This window comes from Staurois parvus, unplaced genomic scaffold (genome assembly GCF_062004578.1).
Source record: "Staurois parvus isolate SC_StPar_1 unplaced genomic scaffold, SC_StPar_1.0 ptg000551l, whole genome shotgun sequence".
NCBI lineage: Eukaryota > Metazoa > Chordata > Amphibia > Anura > Ranidae > Staurois > Staurois parvus.
Window position 1 is genome coordinate 1,254,833 of NW_028318347.1, and position 12,330 is coordinate 1,267,162.

A 12,330-nucleotide genomic window follows, 5' to 3' on the forward strand; every position below is an offset into this window, starting at 1 on the left:
ATAGTCAATTCTCTTTTTTTGGGTAGATATTGTTTGTGAAGAACCCTCTTTTGACCCTAGAAACATTATGATGTTGACCCTAAAGTGTAACTATGGTTAGAATTAATATTTACATAAAGGGTGCAATCTGTCCTGAACCACTTATGGTGATGTCCCAGTTCAGCACATTACACCTTTAGGATTTGTAATCTACCCAAATGTATTATACATCAGTTTTTCATGTCAGAGGGCTTTGATGTGCTAGAAAATGAGGATACGTATATTTTTATTTATTTTTCTAGGTAACACTTGTGATGTCACTACACTACTAATGTAAATACGATGCAAAAGAATTCTGTTTTTGTTGCTTTTACAGTGTTCTCCTATGCAGCGATCTGTTAAAACATTGAAAGCCCGGGGGGGGGGGGGGGTGATGATTCCGGCTTGTGTGCTTAGTGCTGAATGCCGGCTGTTACAGAGCCTCCAATACCTGGATCTGGTAAGACCGCTGCCGCTTTAATATGGCCCTGGGACCAATAGCCACTATCCCAGCTGACACTCAAGTGGTTGTTTTTCTGAGTCCTTCTTGTAACATTTTATGACTTGTTGATCCTGCCAGTAGAGCCGTTATTTTTCTACTTCCTGAAGGAAGGAAACCGTCCTAAAAATGGCAGCTGGAGGGGTTGAGACAAATCAAATAACACTGCTGGGGTGCATACAACTGTCAGCTTTTATTCATATGGTCTAAACCTTTGTAGAAAGGAACAAAACTGTTGCTGGAACTGCTTTACAAGTGTTAGTTGAAGTTGATTTGAATGTTTTTTGTCTCTTACTGAACCATTTGGCATGTTTAACCTTCTTCCTCTCCAGGCCATTCTCCAGTTTTCAGCACCGTGACATTTTGACTGACAATTACTTGGTCATGCAACACTGCACTTAAATTCATTTTATATCCGTGTTGTGATAGATAGACATTTCTTTTGCTGATATTTAATCATTACTGTTTTTTTGTATTTTCTCTATTAAAAGAGGAAATTACTTAACATTTTGAAAAAAAAGTTTCCCTTAGTTTCTGCTCTAAAACTTTACAAATAAATAATCTTCCTTGTTAAATGTAGGCCAAAGTATATTACTCTACTTTTGTTTTTGGTAAAAAAAAATATATTATTTAGTGTGTGTGAAAGTTATGGAGTCTTCAAACTATGGCAAATACACTGTATTTCAAGGTTACCAACCCAGATGTTGTGAAGGCCGGTCACATTTCTTGAGGTCCTAAAATGCCAGGACAGTACAAACACCCTCCAAATGACCCTTTTTTGGAAAGTAGACACTCCGGGGTCTTTAGTAAGAATTGTGGCTATTTTTGTTGTAGTTGTAATTTTGTGTCATTTTTTCTGAAACTGTAGCAAGTAAATTAAAGATGTTTTCTTCACATAGTTGTCATTTTAACAAGTTATTTCTCACACACGGCTTAGGTATACTTACAATTACACTCCAGAATACTTTCTTCTACTCCTCCTGAGTAATACATAGAGGGGCCCTGTGACGGAGGTGTGGGGGGAACAGAAGACACGCGGAGAGCAGGAGTACACACAAGGCTTTTATTGAAACACAGCGAGGAGCACATGACCGGTAGAGCAGAGTTCTGTTAGACAAAGGGTTAAGTCTACACACAGGATGGGGGCACAGTGGGGGGCACAACTCTGGCCGGCAAAGGAATTCAATCCATGCCACAGGGTTGGCAGAATTCCAGCAGACAAAAGGTTAAGTCCCTAACACAATTTGTGCACACAGCAGAGGGGCAGAACTCCAGCAAACAAAGGGTTAAATGCTCAGCATAGGGTTAGCATACAACAGGAATGGCAGAACTCCGGCAGACAAAGGGTTAAATCCTCAGCACAGGGTTGGCACACAACAGGAATGGCAGAACTCCGGCAGACAAAGGGTTAAATCCTCAGAACAGGGTTGGCATACATCAGGAATGGCAGAACTCCAGCAGACAAATGGTTAAATTTTCAGCACAGGGTTTGCATACCACAGGAATGGCGTAACTCCAGGAGACAAAGGGTTAAATCCTCAGCACAGGGTTTGCATACCACAGGAATGGCGGAACACCAGGAGACAAAGGGTTAAATCCTCAGCACAGGGTTTGCATACCACAGGAATGGCAGAACTCCAGGAGACAAAGGGTTAAATCCTCAGCACAGGGTTTGCATACCACAGGAATGGCGGAACACCAGGAGACAAAGGGTTAAATCCTCAGCACAGGGTTAGCATACAACAGGAATGGCAGAACTCCAGCAGACAAAGGGTTAAATCCTCAGCACAGGGTTAGCATACAACAGGAATGGCAGAACTCCAGCAGACAAAGGGTTAAATCCTCAGCACAGGGTTGGTATACCACAGGAATGGCAGAACTCCGGCAGACAAAGGGTTAAATTCTCAGCACAGGGTTGACAGAACTCCGACAGACAAAGGGTTAAATCCTCAGCACAGGGTTGGCACACAACAGGAATGGCAGAACTCCAGCAGACAAAGGATTAAATCCTCAGCACAGGGTTGGCACACAGCAGGGATGGAAGAACTCCAGCAGACAAAGGGTTAATTCCAGCACAAAGGGCAAAAGGTTCAGGCAGAATAGGGATTGGTCCAGGCAGAGCAGGGTTAATCCAACACAGAGAGTACAGCCAGAGGTATGGTCTCCAGGAAAGGGTTGTGGGGTCTGGCCACAGCTCAGAAGCAAAGAACAAAAGAAAGGAGCGCACAAACCTTGCGCATTACCTCAATAAACAATTCATGTATTTATTAATAAGTTATACTCACAAGAGTAGCAGTACAAAAGGCATATAACATCCAACACCAACGCAGGGTGAGACCACACGTGCGAGTTCCATCCAGAAGGGAGATAAACTCTTGCTCAACTCACGCATTTCGAGGGGAGATCCCTTCTTCATCAGAGCTTAAACGTCTGAAAACGGTTTGCAGGAATAATTTGTTTTCAGTGGTCAAAAGGTAACTGACAGCCTCTCAGTTGAGTGTTTTCTGAGTCTTCATTCATAGGAGGCATTTAGCCGCTGTGTGTCAGGATTTCAGTGTTTACATCAAAACAGAGGCAAAACTTTTATGATTTAATATTCTGAAAGTGGGCGGTGCCTAAAATATGTACAAAGTATAAAAAGTTACAGAAAATACAAGAAATACAAGAAGACAAACAAATGACTATTCACTATAAAATAAAAGGGAATAAAACAGAAATAAAACTTTTACCAAGAATTATCCTGCGACTGGAGCAAGTCAGAGAAAGTCCACAATCTGTTAGTCGATAGAACCGGCTCCATACGAATCACCACGTCCACCTCAAGTCCTCAATTTATGGGAATATGGACGTGGGTGGGACATTAGTCCTTGGCCAATCAACCCTGGAGGGTGTTCCCGTACCAGCCCACAGGACGTTCTGGGTGCTGAAATGCCCAAAGTCCATTGGACCAGGAACGGTTTGATTCACCAAGTCGGGGATTGAATTTCCGACAGCAGCGCATCAGTCTGATCGCAACAGTACCAATCACTGTTCAGCTGCCACAATCCGGCACCATATAACCATTTCCTGCATTTCTCTGGCATTCTACATAGACCACAAATACAGTTTTACATGCAGATGTAGCCTACAGAGTGTCCAATCAAAAGGAAGTATTTTCATCTCTCTGCAACTAATATTTTTGCTTTTATGAGAGATGAAACATTCCCCATTGATCTGTGTATATACGCCAGAGCTCCCCAGACAGATCGGAGCCCCCCTGGTCTCCTGCAGCCAAAATGTCTGGAGTTCTTCTTTTATACCTCAGGAAGGTGGCAAAGTCTGATTATATGTAGGTGACAAATCTTATTGGCACTTAGGTGTCACTTCCAGCCTGAGGAAGCTGCTCTGTCTTTTCAGATGCTAATGGGTGGGCACATGTCTCTGAGTACCTATGACTGAATATATGACTGAATACATCTTTAATGACAAGGAATGAAACTAAATGTACGATTACATATTGCTACAGATCACATCCCAGCTCCTCACATCTGTACATTTATGTCCCACCCTTCCTTACACTCACAGAAGGTGGTCAGAAGGTGATAATCCATTCTTAACTTCCTCCCAGCTCTCACTCCTGGATGGACGGATGGATGGATGGATGGATGGATGGATGGATGGACGGACGGACGGATGGACGGACGGACGGACGGACGGACGGACGGATGGATGGATGGATGGATGGGGTACTTTATGACCAGCTTGTTACTCTCAAGCCTTTGCTCATGATTCCTCAGTTTGAGAAATGTTTACAAAGAGAAGACCGCGCCCCTCTGATTAATAAACTATTAACTATATGATGTGTAACGTGAAATATAATTACAATCCAGATTAATTAAATATAATTTGCTGTGAAATAATCTAAATAAAACAATGAATAGCGCAATAGTAAATATATAACCATAAAAAATATATAAAACTCAAACAAATTTTGAAAATAAAAATAAAAAATTATAAAAAAGTGAAATAAAATAAAAAATGAAAGTGAATAAAAAATGTCCAAATATGAAGTGTTCACGTCGCTGTTTAAATCTCGGCTTCAGTTCTGACCCCCTTATGTGCTCAGCGAATCCTAGCCGAATGTTAGCCGAATGTTAGCCGAATCCTAGCCGAATCCTAGCCGAATGTCAGCCGAATCCTAGCCGAATGTTAGCCGAATCCTAGCCGAATGTTAGCCGAATCCTAGCCGAATGTTAGCCGAATGTCAGCCGAATCCTAGCCGAATCCTAGCCGAATCCTAGCCGAATGTCAGTCGAATCCTAGCCGAATGTCAGCCGAATCCTAGGCAAGCCAAGCATATGATCCAATTACGCGATCACTTCTATTCTGTGGTTGGATCCTTCAGAAGGACAAGGACTCTGGAAGTCCCTCTATATTCCTGGATACATCCCTGTAATAGTGCTGGTGTGAATAGAAGGATCTTCCCTCCGTATAGTGCAGGATTCCTCTCCTTCCCTCTACTTCTCTCCTCCGTATAGTGCAGGATTCCTCTCCTTCCCTCTACTTCTCTCCTCCGTATAGTGCAGGACTCCTCTCCTTCCCTCTACTTCTCTCCTCCGTATAGTGCAGGATTCCTCTCCTTCCCTCTACTTCTCTCCTCCGTATAGTGCAGGATTCCTCTCCTTCCCTCTACTTCTCTCCTCCGTATAGCAGTAAGAAGAGACAAGATATATATAGAGCCTCATCCTGTAATAGATGTATTATGTGCCCCTCCCCAGAGATGGACCCCATGATGGATCACATGATGGATCATATGTAACAATTACAAACCGCTGTGTGTAACCATCCTCCTCTGTGTGTCAGCCGCACACAGGCTTTACTCACCGTTCTGAAGTCAGGTACGTGGTGACGTCAAAGCTCCTCCCCTACGCATGTCGCCACAGGGTCACGTGGCTTCGTCTGGGGGATATGATCCTCCTTAGTTTACCCCAAATTCACTCTCATGGATGGATGGATGGACAGATGGATGGATGGACGGATGAATGGATGGACGGATGGATAGGGGTACTTTATGACCAGCTTGTTATTCTTAAGCCTTCATTCATAATTCCTTCTTAGTTTACCCCAAATTCACTTGGATGGATGGATGGATAGATGGATGGGTGGATATACGGATGGTTGGATTGATGGAAGTATGGAAGATTGGATGGATGGATGGATAGACGGATGGATGGACGGATGAAAAATGCAAACTAAAAAATCCCACAATAGCATGATGCGGCTAAAAAACGTTTCCTCCTCCAGCGACGCTCCCGATCCTCTCACATTATAACACGGAATAGAAAGCCTTCTTGTATAGAAATCACGACTCCACAAACCTGATTGGAACAATCAATTCTCAGCATTTGGTGAATGTGGATCCAAACGTTGTTGTCACAGAAGATGTGAGCACGCTGGAGGATGTATGATGTTTGAGTTACAGATCTATAACATTTTATTCACAATTTTTGGAACATTAGATTGTCCAATCAGATTGTGCCGTGTATGGTCCCCTCCCATCCCCCAGAGTCTCTATGAAGCCTGAACACAGGCCCCTCCCATTCTGTCATCATTCCATTACCATCCCCTGCACCAAAATGGGGGGTGTCCAGCAGGCGGTACTGCTTACCACAGGACATGTCTTTTCTTCCAGTGACACCACCAACATAGGACATTTCTTTCCTTCCAGTGACACCACCAACACAGGACATTTCTTTCCTTCCAGTGACACCACCAACACAGGACATTTCTATCCTTCCAGTGACACCACCAACACAGGACATTTCTATCCTTCCAGTGACACCAACACAGGACATTTCTATCCTTCCAGTGACACCAACACAGGACATTCTTTCCTTCCAGTGACACCACCAACACAGGACATTTCTTTCTGCTGATTGTCTCTCTGTGGAAACCAATCATTCCCATCCAGGACTCTCTGGGTTTTCTCTATGGAAGAAACAAATACAGAGAGAGGTGGGCTGAGAGAGAACTCCGCTTCTTTCAGTGTTTAGTCCCCGGTCACATGGGGTGTCACTCGGCATGCCATTTCCATGCTATGCTTCTTGCAGATCACAAGTCGCCCCCTACTGCCCACAATGACGGGTCATATCGGGGGGTGTGACTTGGTGGGAGTCGCAGCGATTTCTAAAGTCATCCCTGCACTACTATTGGTGGGATTGGCATAGACATCGGTGTCACTCCTGAAATCGGCATTTCCCCCGACTTGGAAATCGTACGACTTCACTGTAAGCTGGATGTGACCGGGGGGGTTAGAGGACAAAACCGGGAACTCCGCAAATGAGGCGTCCCACCATGATTAGTGACACCATCTTTCCTTCTTTCTCTTTCCCTCTCAATTCAATGAGCTTTATTGGCAGGAACAAATGACATTGTAGCATTGCCAAAGCAGTTTGTATGGGAAGAGGGGAAATATAAAGGGGGAGGGGTCCATGGGAAGGATTATGAAGTCCTCAGTGTTTCATGTCCCTCTCAGTCTGTGGCATGGTGTCACATGTGGTGCAGCTATTTCCCCCATTGGCTCCTCTTCTCCCAGTAGAATTTGGAGTTTCCTCCTTTCTTCTATAGAAGTGAAGTCCGGGATGAGAGCGGAGAGTCTCTGGAAGTGAGTGTCCCTCACTGATGAGTACTTGGGGCCCCGTACTGTCCTCTTCCCTCTCTCCCCCCAGGCCCATGAGCAGGAGGAAACCGGCTGTGGGGAGTCATGAGACACGTGCAGTTCCTGGTGTGACCGGAGCCTGACCGGGAAAACGTTTATCTGGGGTGACGTTTGGGGACAATGTGATCAGTGACACCCACTTATGTCTGATCTCACTATTACTTTTCTATCCGAGTTTTCACTTCAATACGGGAAATAATGTGAAATCTGAGAGAAATCTGAGAGCCGTATGAAGACTTTGGGCCGTTCTATTGTCTGTTCATATGTCTGTGTGTACATCACACCGAAAAGAGGGACATTTACAGGGCAAAGAGGGACAGAGAAATATGGTATACAAATGGTATGCAGCGCTAGATAATGTATCAACCATCAATATAAAGATGGATATATCAGTAAATCCTCAGTCACAATATGAATGATTCCACATGAGTGAAGATGTGAATGTTCAAATATATTGAATAAATCCAATAAGGCTTCTGGGCGAATCTAGTAAATGATTGCGCTTACCACAAAGACATACAAACAGGGCGTTGTATGTATAGATGGACATCCGGGCCTGATCAGCAAAAAGGACAGCATCCGGTTACCAAACGAAACTTTCAGGGATGGTGGAACCCCCCAAGATCGTCGCCGATTTTGCCAGCAGGTCCAACGCAGTCCTCTCCAAATGACGTTTCTCTAGACCGCTCCACCTTGATGGGGCTCGTAAATAACGAGCCAGAGTAGAAAATGGCAATAATAGTGAAGTATGTCTGTTTATTGGGTAAATAGCAGCAACAAATGTAAAGAACTCACAAAATGGGAAAACACAGCCCAGGTCAAACGAAGACGTTCCCTGGTGATTAGTGGTTCCCTGATGATCAAATGGCGTCTGTTGGGTGGATCCCAAGAGACATACTTCACTATTATTGCCATTTTCTACTCTGGCTCGTTATTTACGAGCCCCATCAAGGTGGAGCGGTCTAGAGAAACGTCATTTGGAGAGGACTGCGTTGGACCTGCTGGCAAAATCGGCGACGATCTTGGGGGTTCCACCATCCCTGAAAGTTTCGTTTGGTAACCGGATGCTGTCCTTTTTGCTGATCAGGCCCGGATGTCCATCTATACATACAACGCCCTGTTTGTATGTCTTTGTGGTAAGAGCAATCATTTACTAGATTCGCCCAGAAGCCTTATTGGATTTATTCAATATATTTGAACATTCACATCTTCACTCATGTGGAATCATTCATATTGTGACTGAGGATTTACTGATATATCCATCTTTATATTGATGGTTGATACATTATCTAGCGCTGCATACCATTTGTATATTTTGTTTTTTGGTGTTGAGGTTTGCCTTGTGTGCTAGCTGCTGTTCAGATATTTGCGCTCACTTACCCTGTTTTTGTTTGAGAGAAATATGGTGTCACACAAGGGAGAGTGATGGGAGATATGATCAAATACAATCTCATTACCTCCTCTGCTCACACTTCCAGCAATGTCTCCTCTATAATTCCTTCCACATGGAGCTTCCTGTCTGTGCCTGACGTCACTTCCTGTCTGTGCCTGATGTCACTTCCTGTCTGTGCCTGACGTCACTTCCAGTGTGTGCCTGACATCACTTCCTGTCTGTGCCAGACCTCACTTCCTGTCTGTGCCTGAGGTCACTTCCTGTCTGTGCCTGGCATCACTTCCTGTCTGTGCCGGACATCTCTTCCTGTCTGTGCCCAAGATCACTTCATGTCTGTGCCGACATCTCTTCCTGTCTGTGCCCAACATCATTTCCTGGCTGTGCCTGACCTCACTTCCTGTCTGTGCCTGATCTCTCTTCCTGTCTGTACCTGACATCACTTCCCATCTGTGCCCGACATAAATTCCTGGCTGTGCCTGACATCACTTCCTGTGCCTGACATCACTTCCTGTCCGTACCTGACATCACTTCCCACCTCTGCCTGACATCACTTCCTGTCTGTGTTTGACATTACTTCCTGTCTGTGCTTACCTCACTTCCCGTCTGTGCCTGACATCACTTCCTGTCTGTACCTGACTTCACTTCCTGTCTCTGTATATGTGTGATCACCACCTTGAAGAACTGCAGCCTGAGAAATGTAAGAAAATGAAACCAAACTGCGTAGGATGACAGCAAGATTTATTACCTACTTCAGCTCCAGAACATTTTACCCCCTTCATGGCCGTGGTATTTTTTGCTGTTCAGCACTGCACTACTTTAACTGGCAATTGTGCGGTCATGCAGCACTGCACACAAATTATATTGACATAAGAGCTTTCTTTAGTGGTATTTGATCACCACTGGGGGGGGGGTTATTTTTTTAATTTTGAAAACAAATGATATCTTCTACTTTGTTATAAAACATATCCCATAAAGTCTGATTTCTTCATACATGTAGTACAACGTGTATTCTGCTCCGTGTCTTTGGTAGAAGCATAGCTGAATCCGTGGATATTGATTGGTCTGTGTGAAGTTATGGCGTCTACAAACTATGGGATATAGAATGGAATTTATGCAGCTTTTACGTCGCTGTTACTTTCTGACTGCCGATCACATTTCTTGAGGCAGTAAAATGCCCGGACCTTACAAACATCCCCAAATGTCCCCTTTATGGGAAGGATACATCCCAAGGTATGTGCTGAGAGGCATGTTGTGTCCATGGAACATTTACAGTTATTGCCATAAGTTATTGGAAAATGAAAAACAAAATCTATTTACACCAAGTTGTCATTTAATGAGCTATTTCTGGCACACGCCATGGGGAGATGTGGAATTACACCCCAAAACACATTCTGCTACTTCTCCCCAGGATGAGGACACCACAAGTGACAGACTTTCTGGCAGCCTTGCCACATACAGGTCCCAAAATCCAATGACCACCTTAAGGAGGCTTAGGCAACCATCTTAGGGTGCCAGGATGGGGGGGGTGGTAAAATATGAACCTGCAGACACTTGCTGGGGATTTGGATTGTTAACAATGCTGCAGACGTGTTATTTCCCCCCACACTGCCCACCGCTATACAGCCGGGAGTGTGAGGACTTTAGTAAATCCGAATGTCGGCTGTCATGTGGAAGTGATACAAGTGACTGTGAAGTCGCCTATCATTCCCACCACTGAGATGTGCCCCTCCCCCCTGACACCATGTGGGACAGCAGAGCCTGGTGCTGTCATGGTGGGTGTCACTGGGAAGGAGAGAGGGAGCTCAGCGGACCTCCTATACACAGACCAGGATGTGACATGTACATTGGGGTGCCTACATAGGAACACAGTGATCCCCACACACGTTACATATCAGCGCACACGCCGGAGGGAGAGCAATGATTGGAGCACCAGTGCTCCTGTGTAACTCTATACTGATGACCTGGAGGGGCTATTAAAGCGTTCCAAGTGCACACAGTGTTACGGCTTGACATGTTGGGAATCCCATTTCCTCGGCACAACCTCATCTTTTATATTTCACCAGAAAATAGGTCATGAATTACATTTATGTGCTCAGAAATAAACGTTACTATATTGTTCCTGAAATGTTGCCTTTCATAAACTGTTGTGCTAATATCATGTAACATAGAAAATGACAACTCCCAACATTGGATTATATAGGGTGTCTGCTATCAAAGAATACATCAGATTTGGGGTTTAGTGATCTTCAGGAATAAAATGATTTTTAAAAAGTGTAAACAAAGAACAAAAAATGTCCCCAGGACTCCATGGACCCCTTCATTCCACGCCGTCTCCAGGAACCGGGAAACCACAGAGAAGCCAAGTGTCCCCCGACTTCCTCTCCAGGCTGGGATGTCACTCTGGTCGGGCGCCACCTACAGGGGAAGAAGCAGACTGCACCGGCCTACATCTGCTCTATGCTTTGTCTGATCAGGATGGCGGCCATTTCTCCCTGAACACAGAGCGCCCTAAACACGAGGTAAATGTGGTGCAGCATTGAGCCCCGTCCAGCTGTAGTGTAGACTTTGACAGGCTGCAGGCAGCGGGGCTGGACGCTGTACCTGTGCCTACCAGGTGTACTGTATTATAATGCCAGCATTGCACCCACAGGGGCCGGACCCCCCATGTACAAGGGGCCTAAGAGATACCATCAGCTTGTGTCCCATTCCACCAGACTCCTAGAACTGGAAGAGGACACTTTTGGGGGGGGTGTTGTAAAACCCAGACCACGGTATTGAGCGGTGAAAATATCATCCAACTTTATTCATCATATATATGTGACACTTTAACAACAGAAGAAAAGAGATAGATTGTTTACATTTCAAGGATCTATTTATACCATTTATATCATCTATTATAAGAAATGATTAACATGTGACACACCCCTCATTAACACCAGCCCCGCCCACTTATGTAACCATCACTCACACTACACATTGTACATATCTCTGCACACACCAGAGGGAGAGGAATAACTCTAGGGCCATCATTCATGGTTCACTATATAAACTGATGACCTGTAAAGGCTTTTAAAGCGTCACCTATGGACAATTTTTGGTACTGAAGTTTGTCACCATTTCACAAGCACATGCCAATTTTAAAGTTTGACATGTTTGGTATCTATATACTTGATGCCAACCTCATCTTTCATTTTTCATCAAATTGGGTCATATATTGTGTTTTTCTGCACTGGAATTATTGTTAGTGTTTTTTACTGAAAATATGCATTTCATAGACAGCAGTGCTAATATTGTGTGATAAAAAATTGTAACCATTACCATTTTATTCTCCAGGGTCTCTGCTTTCAGAAAATAAAAGGGGACTTTACATAATCTTCTGTTCTAACAATGTGAATGTAATCATGTGCATAAACAAGCAAAATCAACTGGCAGCGAAACACACAACAGCAGCAATGTATACAATTATCATCAAATCTATAGAAGCAACTAATGGCCTAAGAAGCAAAGCCACCATATTACTCAACCAAGTTCCAACTAAACCCATCCAAGAAAATGGATCCCACTTCCCCCCACCCAGGTGACTGTTGGAACTCCTTTACCTTGTGTAGATATCTCCTTCTGAGATCCTCATGATCTAATATAAATGTACAACACTCTCTGACACCAGTTTTTAGACTCCGCCTTGATCTTCTGAGAGATAGTCAGCCGCCATGCAGTTCTGTG

The 12,330-nt window shown here is 44.3% G+C and overlaps 1 protein-coding gene across 1 annotated transcript in view; it reads right to left on the minus strand.

Moving 5' to 3' along the window:
* The window catches only part of LOC149451038 (uncharacterized), a 221,199-nt gene that overhangs the window by 177,911 nt on the left and 30,958 nt on the right, over positions 1-12,330 (minus strand). The window lies entirely within an intron of this gene.